General features: G+C 41.1%; 1 protein-coding gene across 1 annotated transcript in view; it reads left to right on the top strand.

The window, feature by feature from the left end:
- Window positions 1-19314, top strand: part of pde10a (phosphodiesterase 10A) — a 481692-nt gene that overhangs the window by 165401 nt on the left and 296977 nt on the right. The window lies entirely within an intron of this gene.

Below are 19314 nucleotides of genomic sequence, written 5' to 3'. Positions count from 1 at the left end.
GGAATGCAACACAAATCCTTGGGCCATGCACCCATGTAGAGACACACAATTCTGTTCCATCTTACTTAGAATTAAATAGATAGTTAAAAGTGCAATTCCTATCATTTCCCTGAGACTCAGAGACTGAAGGCTAAACTTCTGACTTCAGAGTCAAAAAAGATCCAACTCCACAAACGAATTTAAGGAGATGTCCTGAAAGGTATATGTTTCATTCCAAAGACTTCCATAGTGCTAACTAATTAGTAAAACTAACAATAGCACACAAATGCTTATTTCTCACACCCCCAACATATTCCCTGTGATCCACTAACGCATGCCACTTCATGCCCCCCATGTGGACAGCATGGTGGCTCAGTGGTTAGTACTGCTGGCTCACAGTGCCAGGAACCCGGGTTTGATTCCAGCCTCGGGCAACTGTCTGTGTGGAGTTTGCACGTTCTCCTCGTGTCTGCATGGGTTTCCTCCGGTGCTCTGGTTTCCTCCCACAATCCAAAAATGTGCAGGTCAGGTGAATTGGCCATGCTAAATTGCCCATAGTGTTAGGTGCATTAGTCAGGGGTAAATATAAGGTAGGGGAATGGGTCTGGGTGGGTTACTGTTCGGAGGGTCAGTGTGAACTTGTTGGGCAAAATGGCCTGTTTCAACACTGTAGGTAATCTAATCTCATCATAGTCCCATCAATCTCATAGTCTATTATATCTATCATGTCAATGTCCCATCTACTTCCTATGTCTCTTCATTTCCTTCTTGTCAACCTATGTTGCCTCAAATCCCCTTACATCTTCCATGGCAACTTCATGTTAGCTCATGCCAATACTGACCCCATTCTACCTCATAGTCCTTTATAGCATCCATGCCAACATAGCCACAATGATGTTAACCCGTACCCGTACTTACCAACTTTTGCCTTTATACCATTCTTTCCATGTCACCCAGTATTCACAATTGGAAAACCTCAGAAGTTATGCTTAGATAAAATAAAACAAACTTGTAAATATCTATTACAGAATTCCCTATATTAAACAAATACTCCATTGATAAAAGCTGATTCAACACATTAAAATCTTTTCAGGTACTTAATCCCTTATAAAAACAAATTTTCCTTCATGTACTTGATTCATTGGAAAAACACATGTTTGTTTTGCTAACCCCTTCACAAAGATTCTGACCTGTAAGTCAAAATATTAATTTACTGGTACTTTTCACATTTTAAAGGAGAAGTTTTTAAATGACTTGATTGCTTAACTATTCCAAAGGCCTTATCCACCTTTTATGCACAATCATGTCAACAATCCCAAGAAGTAACAGGTATCTCCCAAAGAGTACTTCATCTGCCCAAGGAATACCTTACTGTTCCAAAGCACGGCAGTAAATTTAAAACCTTTCTTTCAAATACATAAGCCGATAAGCTGTGTTTCAAAAATCTGGGTGATGAACGTGGCTTCTGATGGAGGGAGCTGCACTTTTAAATATGATTCTGCCTTTGCAAGCTTCTCAAAAATGAAATGGCCCGGTTTTTTCTCTACATTGCTGCTGGCAAAAATAGTGGATGTTTCGGGGATGACATTTCTAGATTCTGAGGTCCAGCAACATTTTAGTTAAGACATGGGGCCATTATAACTTTAAAAAGATTGGGAACGAACAGTTTATTCATTGTAAACATATCTTCATTGGTCATTGTTTCCAGTCGTAAATATATTGCACCATCTTCCCAGTGAAATAACTTGGACAACTAAGGCACTTAGGTTTGTTACCAGACAGAATTCAGAATGATTCATATGAAACCCTTCAATTTTCCATCTTATGCTAAACCAAGCTTGAGTGGCATGGTGGCTCAGTGGTTAGCACTGCTGCCTCACAATGCCAGGGATCTGGATTCCAATCCACCCTTAGGTGACTGTCTGTGTGGAGTTTGCATTTTCTTTCTGTGTCTGCATGGGTTTCCTCTGGGTGCTCTGGTTTCCTTCTTCAGTCCAAAGATGTGCAGGTTAGGTGAATTAGCTATGGGAAATATAGGGTTATAGGGGTACGATAGGGGGTTGGGTGTGGATTGGATGCCCTTTAGACCATCATGAATGGCCTGAATGGACTAAAGGGATTCTAAGTTGAAGATGATCAGGCAGAATCAACATGTTAAAAGTAGACACTTCTAAAACAGTGCAACCTTATAAAACCTTGCAATTGTGACAAGTGTTTGTACTTGATCACCAAATGATGTATTTATGAAAAATAGTCTTTTAACTTCATAAGCATGAGTTGGATACCTTGATTAATTCATCTTTCAAAAAGCTTAAGAATTGTACTATTGCCAGTAAAATTCTTCTGACAGCTCTTTTGTCTTGTCATTGGGTTTTCAAAGCCCATGGAAAAATCTAGCTCATCATATTGTTACTTCTGTAAGATGAAACAATGTAAATTCTATCAGGCTGATCTCAAGCAACAAGCAATAATAGTTAACAGGGAACTAGAATTTTCACCATAGCTCTTTAAACCCTATTCTGCTGAAACTATAAGAACAAACAAAGATGCTACATCATTCTCCCTCTCAATATAAAATTAACTCTTGATGCTGTTCATTTCTTAAACAGCAAAATTTCACTGTAAACTTTGATAACTCTGTAACAAAAACAAAACTTGCTGGAAAAACTCAGCAAGTCTGGCAACATCTGTGAAGAGAAATCAGAGTTAATATTTCAGGTCCAGTGACCCTACCTCAGGACTGATGGTAACTAGGAAAATGTAGGTTCATATGCAGAAGATAGGGTGTGGGAGAGGTAAGGAGTAAATGATAGGTGGTGAGAGAGCCCAAAGAGAGAGAACAACAAATGGACAGACAAAGGAGTGGGTAATGATCTGGCTAGGAGAGTGGATAGCTGTTGATGGAGACAGTTAGTGGCTAACAATAGATAGTGTGTAATGGTAGACTGCGTTATTGTGGTCTAGGACATGGGGGAGTTCAGGCCGTAAAATTATTGAACTCAATATTGAGTCTGGAGGATTGCAGGGTCCCTAAGTGGAAAATGAGGTGTTGTTCTTGCATTTGTGCTGGAGCATTGTAACAAGCCTGTTATAGTGATGTTTGCCAGGGAACAGGGTGGTGTGTGAAAGTGGCACGCAACTGGAAACTCAGGGTCTTTTTGTGACAGGGTCATTCAGTCTACACTTCATTTCTCTAATGTAGAGGAGACCACATTGTGAGCAGTGAATGCAGTAGACTAGATTAGAAGAAGTGCAGGTAAAGTGCTGCTTCATTTGTAAGATATGTGTGGGCCCTGGGATACTGAGGAAGGAGGAGGTAAATGGACAGGGGTAATACCTTCAGCAATTGGAGAGGAAAGTGCTGTGGTACTGTGGGGATGTTGTTAGAAGTGAAGGAAAGAGTGGAGCTGGGTGTTCCAGAAGGAAGAGTCTCTGTGGAAGGCAAACAAGGGATTGGTGGCATCTTTCTGGAGGTGGCAGATTTAGCTGCTGATTATCTTCTGGATGTGGATGCTGGTAGCAAAGGGAACACTACTGCTGTTATGGGAGGGAAGAGAGGAAGAGAGTGCAGAAGTGTGGGAAATGGGATGGACCTAGCTGAGGGCCCTGTTGACAACAGTGCTGTGGAATCCTCAGTTGAGGAAGAAGGTGGACATTTCAGAGGCTCCCTTGTCAAAGTTGGCCTCATCCGAACATATGCAATGGAGATGGAGGAACCAGGAAACTGGGATAAAGTCTTTATAGGAAACAGAGTGCAAGGATGTATAGTCCAGATAATTGTGGGAGTCAGTGGGTTTATAGTGGATATTAGTAGCCAGTCTATCCCCAAAAATGGAAACAGAGATGTTGAGGAAGGAAAGGGTAGACCAGGTGAAAATGAGGGCAGGGTAAAAATTGGAAGCAAACTTGAAGAAAGCATCTATGAACATTTCCAATTCTGGACGAGAGAAGGAAACAGCTGAAAAATGTGTTGCTGGAAAAGCGCAGAAGGTCAGGCAGCATCCAAGGAGCAGTAGAATCGATGTTTCGGGCATAAGCTCTTCTTCAGGAACCATTCCTGAAGAAGGGCTTATGCCAGAAACATCGATTCTCCTGTGCCTTGGATGCTGCCTGACCTGCTGCGCGTTTCCAGCAACACATTTTTCAGCTCTGATCTCCAGCATCTGCAGTCCTCACTTTCTCCAAGAGAAGGAAACACCACTGATGATACCATTGAAATACCGAAGCAAGTGTATCATCGGTGATGCATCCCTCTATCGTCTGGAGTTAGAAATGTTCATGGATCTTACTTCCAGTTTCCACCCCGAAATGTTAACTCGGATTTCTCTTCACAGATGCTGCCAGACCTGCTGAGCTTTTCCAGCAACTTCTGTTTTTGTTTCTGATTTGCAGCATCTGCAGTCCTTTCAGTTTTTATTTGGTAACTTTGGATGTCTCTCATCCTGACTGCTGACTAGAAGAAAGTAAACCTCAGATATGCCATTCAAAATCACTAAAAAAGTGGAAACAAATGGCATTGAAGACTGTGAGCTGGATTTTAAGTTTACAGTGCATGATAGTTCGTAGGAAACCTGGAGCTAAGTGGAACATCACTACCATTTTTATTCAACAGCCACTACCCAACTCTATCAGTTATGGGTTTACTTTTCCAGCCAATTTGTGTGAGGAATGTTAATGACAAGTCATTTGAGGCTATTTTAAATCCAGTATTTAGCGGAAAACTCTGAACATTGAAATGTGGGAATACATTAGAAGTAATTGGTATATTGAACTATATTAGATTAGATTACTTACAGTGTAGAAACAGGCCCTTCGGCCCAACAAGTCCACACTGACCTGCCGAAGCGCAACCCACCCAGACCCATTCCCCTACATTTACCCCTTCATCTAACACTGCGGGCAATTTAGCATGGCCAATTCACCTGACCTGCACATTTTTGGACTGTGGGAGGAAACCAGAGCACCCGGAGGAAACCAACTCAGACACAGGGAGAATGTGCAAAGTCTGAGGTGGGAATTGAACCCGGGTCTCTGGCGCTGTGAGGCAGCAGTGCTAACCACTATGGCACTGTGCCGCCTACATTCTGATGTGCATATCAAATTAGCTTCCTACACTACCCAGCCCAACTTTCTCAAGTTGAGTTAAGCACATTACTCTTCATGCCAACTTCAGTGTCAAAATACCCTCTCTATCCATGCACTCTCACATCTCCGCCCATCCTGCACTGAGAATTACCATAATGCAATTATGGCCATACTCAATTTTTGTCCTCCATCCATCCATTCAACATATGTCACTACGATCTCTCATTGGTCTCTTTCCCTTCTTGCAAGTGAAGAGAGCACAAAAGATGAGAAAGAGGTAGAGAATTGAAGATGACCCTCCACGCATTTTCCAAGTGACAACTGCAGAGGAAGAGGTCCTGGACATCAGTGGATTTCAAACTGCCCAACCTTTGGAGATGGAGATAGTCACATGGCATTCAGCACTCACTTATGTTGACTTGATGTCAACTATTAATGAAATGTGATCCTATGCATAAGGATGACTTTTACTGTGACATATCAAACCCATGTCTTTAATTTCTCACGGGATTATCCAGGAGGTGGATAATCAGTTCTCAGAGGAGACTACATCTTCTGAAGGTGCATTGTCATGGGACTCATGCAGACCATGCTAAGATCAATGGGACTGATTAAGTAGATGGCTGGATTTCCAGTTGATGACTTGTGTTGCAAATAGAGATGTGAAAACTGGGACAATAATAGAGAGTTGGTGTTGAAGGCCAAATAAAGCTTCACACTTTGCTCCACTACATGTCGGTCAGACTCTTGAGGTTCATTAGCAGCAGTACACTTCTATAAAAGTGGCAAAGAATGTGTGACATCTTGCAAATGTTTTGCAGCCTTATTGTGTTGCTTGTAATGAGATTGAAGGAGTCAGTCTCAAACTTACGTGGTATGATGTCACAGACTTTTACAATTATCCATCTGCTTTTTCATTCATCCATGGATAGAATAACCATTTTTGAACAATTTTCCTGTTCAATTTTCTTTCATTACTTTAAACATAGGCACCTATAGAGCTCATATTACACAATCCAATGTGTGTACTCAGTCAAATCATACAACGTGATTCCATATGATTCTTTAAGTTCATATTTTTCTTTGAAAATACAGATAGAACATTTTATAATTATAGCCTTACAAAAGCAACCCGTTGTTTGCTCAAAACACTTATAACAATTCTATATTTGATCTCTATATTCTGTGCAAATAATAAAATATCATTAAGGTAGGCAATGCAGAAATCAGATAGCATGGAGCCAAGAAGGTACACTCATATGCATCTCAATCTCTCCCAAAGATTTTATTCTCACAGTTACAGGTTCACCTAAACTCTTCAGTCAGCATAAACCATGGCCAAATATCATATTCCAGATTCATAAGGCATAGATAAATGACTTTCCTTTAAACTGCATTGTTTCGCAAAGCATGTCTATTCCAGAAACAGTGAGGTATTTTGAAATACATGAGTAATGTGAACATGCTAATACACAAGTGTCCAAACTGGGGGAAGGCCAATTTCAATACCATTAGACAAGATCTGGTAAACAGGGACCGAGAGCAGCTACTTGTAGGTACTTTGACGTTTGGAAAGTGGAAGCCTTTTCAAAGTAGTATGGTAAGAATTCAGGACCAGTCTGTTCATCTATGAGTGAAGGGCACGGGCATCAGGTCCAGGGGACCCTGGATGCCAAGGAATATCATGAATCTGATTTAAAAAATGGAAGCATATATTAGGTAAAGCACATTAAAAACAATGGACGCCTTTCAAAAGTAAAGTGTGTGGGAGGTTGCTTAAAAAAAAATTAGGAGGACAAAGAGGGGCCACAAAATATATTTGGCAAGTGGGATTGAGGAAAACCCCAAGGCTTTTTGTAAGTATATTAAGAGTAAGAGTGAAAGAGTGGGACCTATTAGGGACCAAAGGGGCAATGTGTGCATGAAGCCAGAGGATGTGAACAGGTCTTAAATTAATATTTCATATCTGTACTCACAGAGGCAAAAGACATTGTAGCCAGGGATATCAGTTGGGATGGTGAGGCTCTAGATTAATAAGAAGGAGCTATTACATGTTTTACTGGGTATAAAGGTGAATAAATCCACAGGGCCTGATAAGAAGTATCCCAGATTGCTGCGGGAGGCAATGGAGAAGATAGCTGGAGCTCTGGCGGAGATATTTAATACTTTCCTGGCCACAGGTGAAATGCTAGATTACTGGAGGATAGCTAATGTGGTTTCTTTGTTCAAGAAAGACAGTAGGGATAAGCCAACTAATTACAAATGAGTTAATCTCATGTTCAAATGGGGAAATTATTGGAAAAAATTCTGATGGACAGAATAAATCAATCTTGTAGAGGGAGAGATTGATCAGGGATAGTCAAGGATTTACTAGAGGGAGATTCTATCTGCTTAACGTAGTTTGTTTTTTTTGAAAAGGGGACTAAATATATTGATGAATTGATGCAGTTGATATGGTATACACGGACTCCAGTGTGCCTTCATCACCAAGGTCCCACATTGAAAGGCTGGAGCCCATAGGATTCCAAGTAAGTTGGCAAAGTCTATCCAAAGTTGGTTTACAAATAGGAGGCAAAGAGTGATGTAGGGAGTTGTTTTTGTAACTGAAAGCCTGTGACAAGCAGTGTACGACAGGGATTAGTGCAGGGGCCCTTGTTGTTTGTTTTGTACATTAGTGACTTGGATGTGGATGTAGAAGGTTTAATTAGTAAGCTTGCAAATGATGAAAATTGGTGGTGTTGTTACTAGTGAGGAGGATGGCCTCAGGTTAGTCTAGTATTGAACAGGTGGTCAATTGGGGCAAAACAATGGCAGATGGAATTTAATCCCAATATGGTGCAAGGCAATGCACTTTGGGAGGTATAATAAGGGAATGAATGGTAGGTCCTTTTAAACAAAGGGATCTTGATGTACAAGTCCTTAGATCCCTGAAGATATCAGCACCGGTAGACAGGGGAGGTGATGTAGCATACAGGATGCTTGCCTTCATTAGCCAGGTTGGAGAATATAGGAGCACAGAAGTCTTGTTACAACTTTATAAAAAATTGTTTAGACCAAAGATGAAATACCGTGTGCAGTTCTAGTAGCCACACATAGGAAGAATATGATTGCACTGGAGAGGGGGCATAGGAGACACACCAGGATGTTGCCTGGAATGAAATGTCTTTGTATTCAGGAGAGTCTGGAGTGGTTGGTTTGATTTCTGTGGACAGAGGAGGCTGAGGGGGATCTGATGGAAGTACACAAAATTATGAGAAGTGTAGACAGAGTAGATTGTGAGAATCTCTTCCCCATGACAGACATATCAAAGATCAGAGGACATAATTTTAAGGTGAGGAGCAAATGGTTTAGAGAAGATCCGAGATTTTTCTTTTCACCCAGAGCATGGTAGAAATATGGAACATGTTGACTGAGAGGGTTGTGGAGGTCCACTTGCACCATTTAAGAAGCAGCAGGATGAGTACTTAAACTGCCAGGACATAGCAGGCTATTGATCAAGTGCAGGTAAATGGGATTAGCCTAGTTTGGTGTTTGTTGGTTAGCATAGACATGGTGGGCTGAAGGGTTTGTTTCTATGCTACATGACTCAATGAACTTTGAACTCTACATATTCCTGCAACCAGCTGCATTAATCATCATGCACAACAGTCAAATAAATGCGTTCAGTCTTCACAAATGGTTGCCATATTATGAATGCCATTTTAAATAGGAGGGATAATATCTTTGTCTGAGCAGTTAATCACCTCGTTGATCTGCAGTAAGATGCTCTCCAACCTTTTGCTAGTAAGACTAAGTTAGTGGGCCATAAGAGGATATATAGTGAAAAGGAACATAGAAGTGGGAACTTCCAAGTCTCAGCTATTCTTTCCTTTTCTCAATCAGTATCCCACATATTGCCTTGTGACCCAAAGACAGTGCCAATCCCTACATAGATGCAAGTGGCAGCATCATTTTGGGGGGCCCTGACATATATCTTCAGCATGCCAATGGTTTGCTCAATAATACTTTTGGTTGTTATACGGCAACTGAGTTCTGGCTAACAAGTATCATCAACCCCATTTTAAATGGTATTCCTTCTCCCTGAACAGCCCTGGAAATCTTGTCTACGTTTGAATAAAGATTTTTATGGGGCTACACACTGGTAGTGTGGACATCTTTGTTATTGATGAATAGTTCTGGGTAATCTTTGGTGAGTCTTAATTGTCATACCTGTCTAGTCAAGGATGGCCCACATCTGTGGGAAATTAATTAGTGTCCCATCACTCTGTGGCTTTGTAGCAACTGCACCCCCAACAAATTGGGATTCAATTGCATAAATATCACCTGGCTCTGTCCTGCCCAGTGTGGTTAGGATAACATAGAGACCATTAATTTTGTTAACAAATTAAAAGGAAGAGAATTGGAGACAGAGTTTCATAGATCCAAAAGTAGATGTAGTACCATTAAAGTTTGAATGCTGTAAACTACTCAAGGTTAGGAAGGAGATAACACTTAATATTATTGATTTGTATGACCATGCTATTTCACCTGCTAACAATGGATGTTACAAAGTGGCAAGTATATTGCTGACATTTTGCATCCTTAAGTCAACTCAAAAAACCTGTTTTGAATCAAAGTCACTTTCATAATATTTATAGTAACACTCAAATAAAATGTGTACAAATTACCCATTTGCTTTGGAAAAACTATGTAATTTCTCTTTGTACATGCCTCTTTCAAGACTGGGATGAATTGGATGACTAGGATGATTTTACAAAAGGGTTATTTGTTGACATTATTAGGTCCTAAGAAATGGCCATTTAACCTGGGGTTGCCACGAGAAGAACAGAATAGCTAAGAAGCAAAGGATATTTGGAAAATTAACTGCAGTGAAATCAATTTAATGTGTTCTTTGTTCAACAGTTCAGGATGAACTATCAATTCATTCAAAGAGGCAACAGCAATGTTCCTTCCAATAGTCTTCAAACAGATCCTGGTATTGAAGCAAGTTTTTGAGATGAGACCAAAGACTGTGTTACTGAGTATTATCCAGTTAGAAAGAGCAGAGAGCTGAAGCCAGGCAGGACACTAAAACCTCCCACCCAGAGTACATTTGAAATCCTCCCACCCCTTAGTGTTTATGTATGGTGTCAGCAGGATGTTTCCTGATGCCATATGACTTCATGAAGTCAGGAGTCAATGTTGAGGACTCCAAAGGGCGTTCCCTCCCCACCCGTTATTACCATGCTTCAATCCAAATGGCTGTGTCCTGCCAATGGGACAGAGAATACCCAGAGAAACTGATGGCTTGTGACTGGACAAGATCCACTACCAGATCCTACCAGACTACTTAAAGGCAATCTTTAGAGCAAGACAGCGTTCAAAGCTGTGTATCTTGTTGGAGATAACCCTATGTCTGTATTTCAGGTGGAATACAACTATTAGTGAATGTGACTCAAGAGCCAAAACAAATTAGTAGGAAATGAGAGAATCTAAGTAGAGGATGTCAAGTTGGAAAAGTTGGGAGTTTGCACAGGGTCCCACAGTGGTGGAAGTAATGCAAGTATTTGTGACAACCTGAGGCATATCTTTGTTAGGTCAACCTTATAAAATGAAGTGTATCTCTTTGTTTGAAAATGCCTTCTGGATTTTAAAAATTGAATGTGATGATTTGTTACAGCCAGTTTAAAAAATGACATTGTGTTTTAAACAGAATTTCAGGTGCAATAATCACACTGATATTAATGATATCTTGCTAATGACAGTTGAATAAAGATACTTATTTAAAACATGATTTGGAGATGCCGGTGTTGGACTGGGGTGTACAAAGTTTAAAATCACACAACACCAGGTTATAGTCCAATAGGTTTAATTGGAAGCACACTAGCTTACGGAGCGACACTCCTTCATCAGGTGATAGTCAATAGGACAGAGAATATTTAAAACATGGTAGTGTCACAGAATACAATGGAAGGTGTCTTCAGTCGAATGATGGGGTTGGTCTCCACAAGGATTATGTGGTGGTCATTCCTACCATTACTGTCACAGACGGATGCATCAGCAGCAGGCAGATCGTGGGGATGAGATCAAGTATGTTTTTCCTTTTTGTTGGTTTGTCAACATGCACCACATGTGTTCAACCCATCAGATATATTCTTAAGGATTTGACCTGCTCAGTCTGCAGCAGTACTGCAAAGTGGTGGACACTAAAATCTCCCACCCAGAGTACAGTCAAAATCCTTGCTAACCCTCAATGTTTATGTATGGTGTCAGCAGGGTGTTTCCTGGTTGAGGACTCCAGGTATTTCCTGGATTTCAAGGTTGAGGACTCCAAAGGGCATTCCCTCCCCACCCATTATTACCATGCTTCGACTCCGGGTGGCTGTGTCCTTCCAGTGGGACAGAGAATACCCAGAGAAACTGACGGTTGTATCTCAGCTGTAATGTATTATTTGGTGCATATGATTATGTCAGGCTGTTACTTGACTTATCTCTGAACAGCTCTCCCAATATTGGTTTAAAGGAGAACTTGTATTAAAGGAGAATGTGCAGAACTACCTGGGCAATGTGTACGATTGTTGTTTCTGGTTCTTGATGCTGAATGGCCCAGTTTGGTTTTATCCTTAGTGAACATAGAATTTGAATTCCCGTACTCCTTTTCTAATAATTAATTAAGTTTACTTGTCATATTTAGATCATTCGTATGCAAGCTGGAGAATAGTATATGGCTGAAGAAGGATGATGAACAAAGCAGAAATCACATTCTGTTCATCTTGTTGTTTGATTAATACAAAGTGCATTTGGCCAGATTTCAGAAATGCATGGTCTGGAAGATCATAAGACCATAAGACATAGCAGTAGAAGTAGGCCATTCAGCCCATCAAATCCATCTGCTATTCAATGACTGATCTGACCATCCATGACTCAACTTTCTAGCCTTTTCTCCATAACTCTTGTTTCAATTTCTTGATAATTTGTCAATCTCAGCCTTGAATATACTTAATGACCCAGCCTCTACAACCTTCTGTGGTAAAGAATCTCATGAATTCATAGCTCTCCGTGAAAAGGAATTGTTACTCATCTTATCTTCAATGTGCAAACCCTTATTCTGAGATTATGCTCTCTGGTTCAACACTCTTCCATAAGGGGAAAACAACCTTTCCACAACTACCCTGTCAAATCCTCTAAGAAGGGTTTGAGCTACAGGGTGAGGCTAAATAGGCTGGGGCTGTTTTCCCTGGACCATCGGAGGCTGAGGTTTGACCTTGTAGAGGTTTACAAAGTCATGAGGGGCATGGATAGGATAAATAGACAAGATCGTTTCCCTGGGTTGGGGGAGTCCAGTACTAGAGGGCATAGGTTTAGGGTGAGAGGGGAAAGATTTAAAAGGGACCTAAGGGGCAACTTTGTCATGCAAAGGGTGGTGCATATAGAGAAGGAACTGCCAGATGATGTGGTGGAGACTGGTACAATTACACCATTTAAAAGGCATCCAGATGGGTACATGAATAGAAAGGGTTTAGAGGGATATGGGCCAGATGCTGGCAAGTGGGACTAGTTTGATTTAGAACATCCATGGATGAGTTGGACCCAAATAGTCTGTTTCCATGCAGTACATCTCTATAATTCAATAACTCTAATCTCATACACTTCAATAAGGTCATTTCTCAGTCTTTTATATTCTGATGAGTATACATGCAATTTGCTCAACCTGTCTTCATAAGACAGCCTCTCCATACTCCATACTCCTATCATCCGAGTGAACCTTCTGTGGACTGTTGTCAATGCAAGTATACCTTTCCTTAGATAAAAGGCCCAAACTGTTCACAGTATTCCAGCTGTGGTCTCGCTAGTGCCTTTCAGAAAACCCTCCTTATTTTTATACTCCATGCCCTTTGAAATAAAGGCCAACATTCCATTTGCCCCCCCCCCCCCCCAATACTTGCTGAAGTTAGAGGCTAACATATTGTGAGTCATGGATGAAGACTCCCAAATCCCTCTGTTTTGTAGCTTTCTGCAGTCTTTTCCATATAAATAACATTCAACTCCTCTACTTTCCCTGCAAAAGTGCATAATCTCATATTTCCTTACATTATGGAACATCACCAGGTTTTTGACCACTCAGGTAACTGTTTATTATCACTCTGAAGACTCTTTGTCTCATCCTCACCACTTGCTTTCATACCTATTTTTGTGTCATCCACAAACTTGGCTGTTTTCACTTTCCTTATCCCCATTATTGTAAATAATAATGGCCCCAGCATTAATCCCTGTAAGACACCACTAGTTACAAGTTCCCATCCTGAAAATGTGCACCCCCCCATCCCAACTCTCTAACTTCTAATAGTTAGATAATCCTCTATCCATGCTACTGTACTAACTCCATCACCATGGGATAATTTTCTTAAGAAGAATACTGCACAGAACCTTATCAAATGCCTCCTAAAAATCCAAATATATTACGTCCACTGCTTCCCATTTATCTATCCTGCTTGTTACCTCATCATAGAGTCATAGAGATGTACAGCATGGAAACAGACTCTTCGAACCAACTTGTCCATGCTGACCAGATATCCTATTCAACCTCTCCCGTTAGCTCAAATCCTCCAAACCTGGCAACATCTTTGTAAATCTTTTCTGAACCCTTTCAAGTTTCACAACATCCTTCTGATAGGAGGAGACCAGAACTGCACACAGTGTTCCAACAGTGGCCTAGCCAATGTCCTGAACAGCCACAACATGAACTCCCAACTCCTGTACTCAATACTCTGACCAATAAAGAAAAGCATACCAAACGCCTACTTCATTATCCTATCTACCTGCGACTCCACTTTCAAAGATCTATGAACCTGCACTCCAAGGTCTCTTTGTTCAGCAACACTCCCTAGGACCTTACCATTAAGTGTATAAGTCCTACTAAGATTTGCTTTCCCAAAATGCAGCATCTCGCATTTATCTAAATTAACCTCCATCTGCCACTTCTCAGCCCATTGGCTCATCTGATCAAGATCCCTATGTAATCTGAGGTAGCCCTCTTCACTGTCCACTACACCTACAATTTTGGTGTCATCGGCAAACTTACTAACTATACCTCTTATGCTCACATCCAAATCATTTATGTAAATGATGAAAAGTTGTGGAGATACTAAGGAGTGTTGCTGAACAAAGAGACCTAGTAGTGCAGGTTCATAGCTCCTTGAAAGTGGAGTCGCAGGTAGATAGGATAGTGAAGAAGACATTTGGTATGCTTTCCTTTATTGGTCAGAGTATTGAGTACAGGAGTTGCGGCTATACAGGACATTGGTTAGGCCACGGTTGGAATATTGCTTATCAGAAAGATGTTGTGAAACTTGAAAGGGTTCAGAAAAGATTTACAAGAATGTTGCCAGGGTTGGAGGATTTGAGTATAGGGAGAGGCTGAGCAGGATGGGGCTGTTTTCCCTGGAGCGTTGGAGGCTGAGGGGTGACCTTATAGAGGTTTACAAAATTATGAGGGGCATGGATAGGGTAAATAGACAAAGTCTTTCCCCTGGGGTCGGGGAGTCCAGAACTAGAGGGCATAGGTTTATGGTGAGAGGGGAAAGATATAAAAGAGACCTACAGGGCAACGTTTTCACACAGAGGGTGTATGGAATGAGCTGCCAGAGGAAGTGGTGGAGGCTGGTACAATTACAACATTTAAGAGGCATTTGGATGGGTATATGAATAGGAAAGGTTTGAAGGGATATGGGTCGGGTGCTGGCAGGTGGGACTAGATTGGGTTAGGATATCTGGTCGGCATGGAGAGGTTGAGACCAAAAGATCTGTTTCCATGCTGTACATCTCTATGACTCTATGACTAACACACCGACTATATATGTTAATTCAAGAAAACTGATTAAATTGGCTCCATTCAAAAAAGAAATTAATTTGGTTCTGGGAGTGAGATATCATGAGGAAAGGGATCTGTTATAAAGTAATCTTGTTGCAACCAACTGAGAGGGTTGTGTGAATAAAAGAAGGGGAACCAGTTAATCCCTCCTCAACCAAGAGCTTAACGTTTTGGGGTATCATGTACAGAACCATAACAAATTGGGGAACTTCACCCTGGGACTAGTCATAACACAGTTCATTCGGGGAGCCCAAATAACTTTTACATGTATGTTGTAGTTTGGAGCTATGCATAGTGATGATAGAGGCTCCAATGTTCTTTCTATCACATAGCTAACCAGAAATCTTTCCTGTACCCTCTATCAAAAACATGTGTTAGAAGGAATTACAGGTTGATATTCAAGCTGTATGCCTGAATTATGAATGACTTTTTTTGGTCACCAAGTCTGAGAGCTGGCCTCGAAACTGGAGTTTCTGACTCAGAGGTAGCATGGGCTACTCACTGTGCCACAAGGCCTTCTAAAGTCAACACCTCAGTTACATAAACTTCGAATATTGTAAGACATTGGCATGTATCCTGCTGTACTGAACACTGGCTTAAGAATTAAGATTTAGATAAATCAAGAAAAAGAGCTAAAAGTTGGATCACAACACTTTTTGTGTACAGGTCTATGCTTTGCAATCTATTGCTTTTTGTTGACATGATGCAGGCCAAATAGAAACTTGGTACTGCCTTATTTACTTGTTTGTGACATTAGCTCCCAACCAACATGACTGACTGCCTGATCACTCAGTACAGGTCTGAGCAGCATTCACATGGAGTACTTAATTCATCCAGTCTGCTGATCGTGAGTGTAACTTTCCCCACTTAAAGAAAGCTCACTGAATCATAAAAGAACTAGTGTGGAATGCTTTTGCTACATTTTTGATCAAGGAAAATGGAATAACGTGGCAGAGACAGCACTGTCAGTTTCGTAGATGCAATGTCAGAGACCTTAGTGGTGAATGTAGGTACAAGAAGATGGGCAGAAAGTAGAAAATGGGAACGGTTGGCCAGAGCAGTTAATTCTTGAAACCTGGTCCCAAAGACCTGGCAGGAGGCTGGAAGAACACAACAAGCCAGGCAGCATCAGGATGTGCAGAAGTCGACATTTCGGGTGTAACCCTTATTCAGACAGTAGTTTCACAAAACGTTTAATGGCACATGTCGGTACTCAAGCTGAGTGACTGCATTGTCAAATGATGTCAATTGTCTATCACCCCAATAATAAGGCTTCCAAATGCACCACACATCTATCACTTACCCAGAAACACTTCCTGGCTGCCAGGATACGGGCATACCATCTAGAACTCCACCACATCTTAATACACATCCCAATTATGCCTATCATATATCCCCTTACCATTGCTTCAATATATCTCCAGGTCTTCAGCTGTGCCAAACACATCACTCTAATACTGTGCAGCACAATTGCTGATACTTTTCCCTTTCTCTCCTAGGACAAGCTGGTCCATAACAAGACAGAACAGAAATGGTGAGGGTCAAGGATATCCATATTTTCTTATTCCTTCAAAGGAGATAATTTACTGTATCATACTGCCAGCTGCGACAGAGGCTGGGATGTCTGAAATCACTGAAATGATTCAGGGTAATGGCATGTTACTGCTTTATGTCCTCCTCAACTTCCAGCTCATGCTCATGCTGCTATCTGCCTAGAAAGCATATTGCAAATGGCATGGCTGTGGAATTTTTGCATTCAAACCGATTCCAACCCCTGTTCTTAGCCACCCAAAAACTGTCACTTTCCCAATCCCAGCATACCCAGAAGGAAGAAAGGGAGCAACAGCAAGATGGTTAAATGGGAACCTGTGAATACTGTACACTTGAATTTTCAAAAGATGTCTGATAAAATGACACACAAAATGTTAATGTGTTAGCTAAGAGCCCATGCACTGTAGAGCAACATATTAGCATGTATGGGTGATTTGTTAACAGATAGGAACCAGAACGTGAGGACAAATAGTGCATTTTTAAGATAGCAAATTGTAACAAGTGGAGTACCGCAGAGATCAGTGCTGGTGCTTGAGCTATTTATAATCTTTATTAATGGTTGAGAAGAAAAGACTGAAAGTAGTAGAACTAAGTTTGCTTGATAATACAAAGTTAGACAATAATGTAAACTACAAGGAAGTATCAAAGAATTTGTAAAGGGATAAAGTGAATGGGAAACAAGACAACAGAAGGAAATTAATATGGAGGAGTGTGAGATCTACTTTTGAAGAAAGCTGATGGAGTTGCAGGAGGCAATCCTGCCAATGCATGTTCTGAGGCCTTGGAACTCTCTTCCGTGGAGGTCATGGCATTGCCTTTTGGGAAAACAACTCATTTTTCCGTTGTCAGCTTCAAGATACAAGGGAGAGAAAATGTCATGTCCAATGGTGTTGTGTAATGAGTGACACTAATAGCTGTGTTAAAATGAGAATTTAAATGAAATGAAAGTGCTATTTACTCAGTAGCTGAGACATGGGTGTTTCAGCATCCCCACAGGAGTAATCCTTCCTCTTCTGCAAGTAGATTGTAGATACAGCACTGACATCAGTGATAACCTTGGATCAGGCTACCTCAATCTGGTGGTGCACCGTTTTCTGCTGACTCTCTGGAAAGACATAGGAACCTCACAGGAATGCAGGTAGAAGAACATGCTCAGATGCAAAATGTCAAATTTTGCAGAAGGTCAAATGAGGCTGGAAGATTCATCTAGTGAAGAAGAATCTTGAGTAAAAAGGAAAACTCCAGTAAAAGACATTTCTGAGATTGAATGTTCCCAGGCTTTAATAGAGTCTCTACAGTATGGAAACAGTCCCATCAGCCCAACAAGTCCACACCAACCCTCCAAAGAGTATCCCACCCAAACCCATTTCCCTACCTTATTACTCCACATCTACCCCTGGCTAATGAACCTAACTTACACATCCCTGAACACTATGGGCAATTTTACTATGGCCAATTCACCTAACCTGGAGGAAATCGGAGCACCTCGAGGAAACCCAAACAGACACGAGAAGAATGTGCAAGCTCCACATAGACAGTTGCCCAAGGCTAGAATCGAACCCAGGTCCCTGGCACTGTGAGGCAGCAGTGCTAACCACTAAGCCACCATGCCACCCCTGAGCCACCATACCGTCTTAAGGCTAAGAAAGGAAAAAGCATAAGATAACTCTTGGGAACTAAGATTCACCTTGGACTGGTTCCAGAAGACTTCAATGCCTACTGAAGACATTATAATTATTATATCTATGAAAGCTAGTATTGATTGAGAAAAAGGGGAATATTCAATTTTGTGGTTTAAATTATATATCTATGCATATTATGTTCAGTCAGTAATGGCTTTTATCTGTTTTGTCAGTAAAAAGAAAGGCCTTGAAATGTCTAAATGTGTCATTTCATCCTCTTACCCATTAACTGGAATGTTTAATTTATATTTAAAATGTTATCTGTCTCTACACAGATCATAACGACAGACATGTTTGAACTAGGAATATCAAACTTCAGAATTGCTCTGTCAAATTCCAATTAACTCAAGAGTGAGCAAAGTGTGAAATGAATTTCCACATGGAGTGGTGAAAAACCTGAGACGTTTCAGAAAAAGTTAGATTCTCTTTTCGATTAGATTACCTACAGTGTGGAGGCAGGCCCTTTAGCCCAACAAGGCCACACCAACCCTCCGAAGAGTAAACTGCCCAGACTACATTTACCCCTGACTAATACACCTAACACTATGGCCAATTCATCTGACCTGCACATCTCTTGAAATGTGGGAGGAAACCAGAGTACCCAGAGGAAACCCACGTAGACACAGGGAGAATATGCAAACTCCACACAGACAGTCGCCTGAGGCCAGAATCAAACCCAGGTCATTGGCGCCTGTGAGGCAGCAGTTCTAACCACCCTCTTACTGTAAGGGAACAGGCCATTTTATTTTATGTTATTGTGTAATGAGATAGAATCATTTAGTGATCTTACAGGAAAAGATCTCAAACAGTGATCATAATCTCATAGAATTTTTAAAAAATTCCTTCGTGAGATGTGGGCATTCACTGGCTTAGCCAGTATTTATCGGTTATCCCTAGTTGTCCTTGAAGAGGTGGTGGTGTGTCTTCTTAAAACCACTGCAGTGTATTAGGCACTGGTAGACCCACAATGCTGTTAGGGGGGGAATTCCAAGATTTTAACCCAATGACACTGAAGGAATGGTGATATATTTCTAAGTGAAGATGACTTGAAGAGACCTGGAGATGGTGGTGTTCCCAAGTTTCTGTCGTCCTTGTCTTTCCAGATAGACGTGATCTTAGGTTCTGAAGGTGCTGTGGAAGGATGTTTGGTGAATTTCTGCAGGTGAT

The sequence above is a fragment of the Chiloscyllium plagiosum genome, chromosome 9, assembly GCF_004010195.1.
Source record: "Chiloscyllium plagiosum isolate BGI_BamShark_2017 chromosome 9, ASM401019v2, whole genome shotgun sequence".
Classification (NCBI taxonomy): Eukaryota; Metazoa; Chordata; class Chondrichthyes; order Orectolobiformes; family Hemiscylliidae; genus Chiloscyllium; species Chiloscyllium plagiosum.
This window is presented reverse-complemented; position numbering and strand designations above follow the sequence as displayed.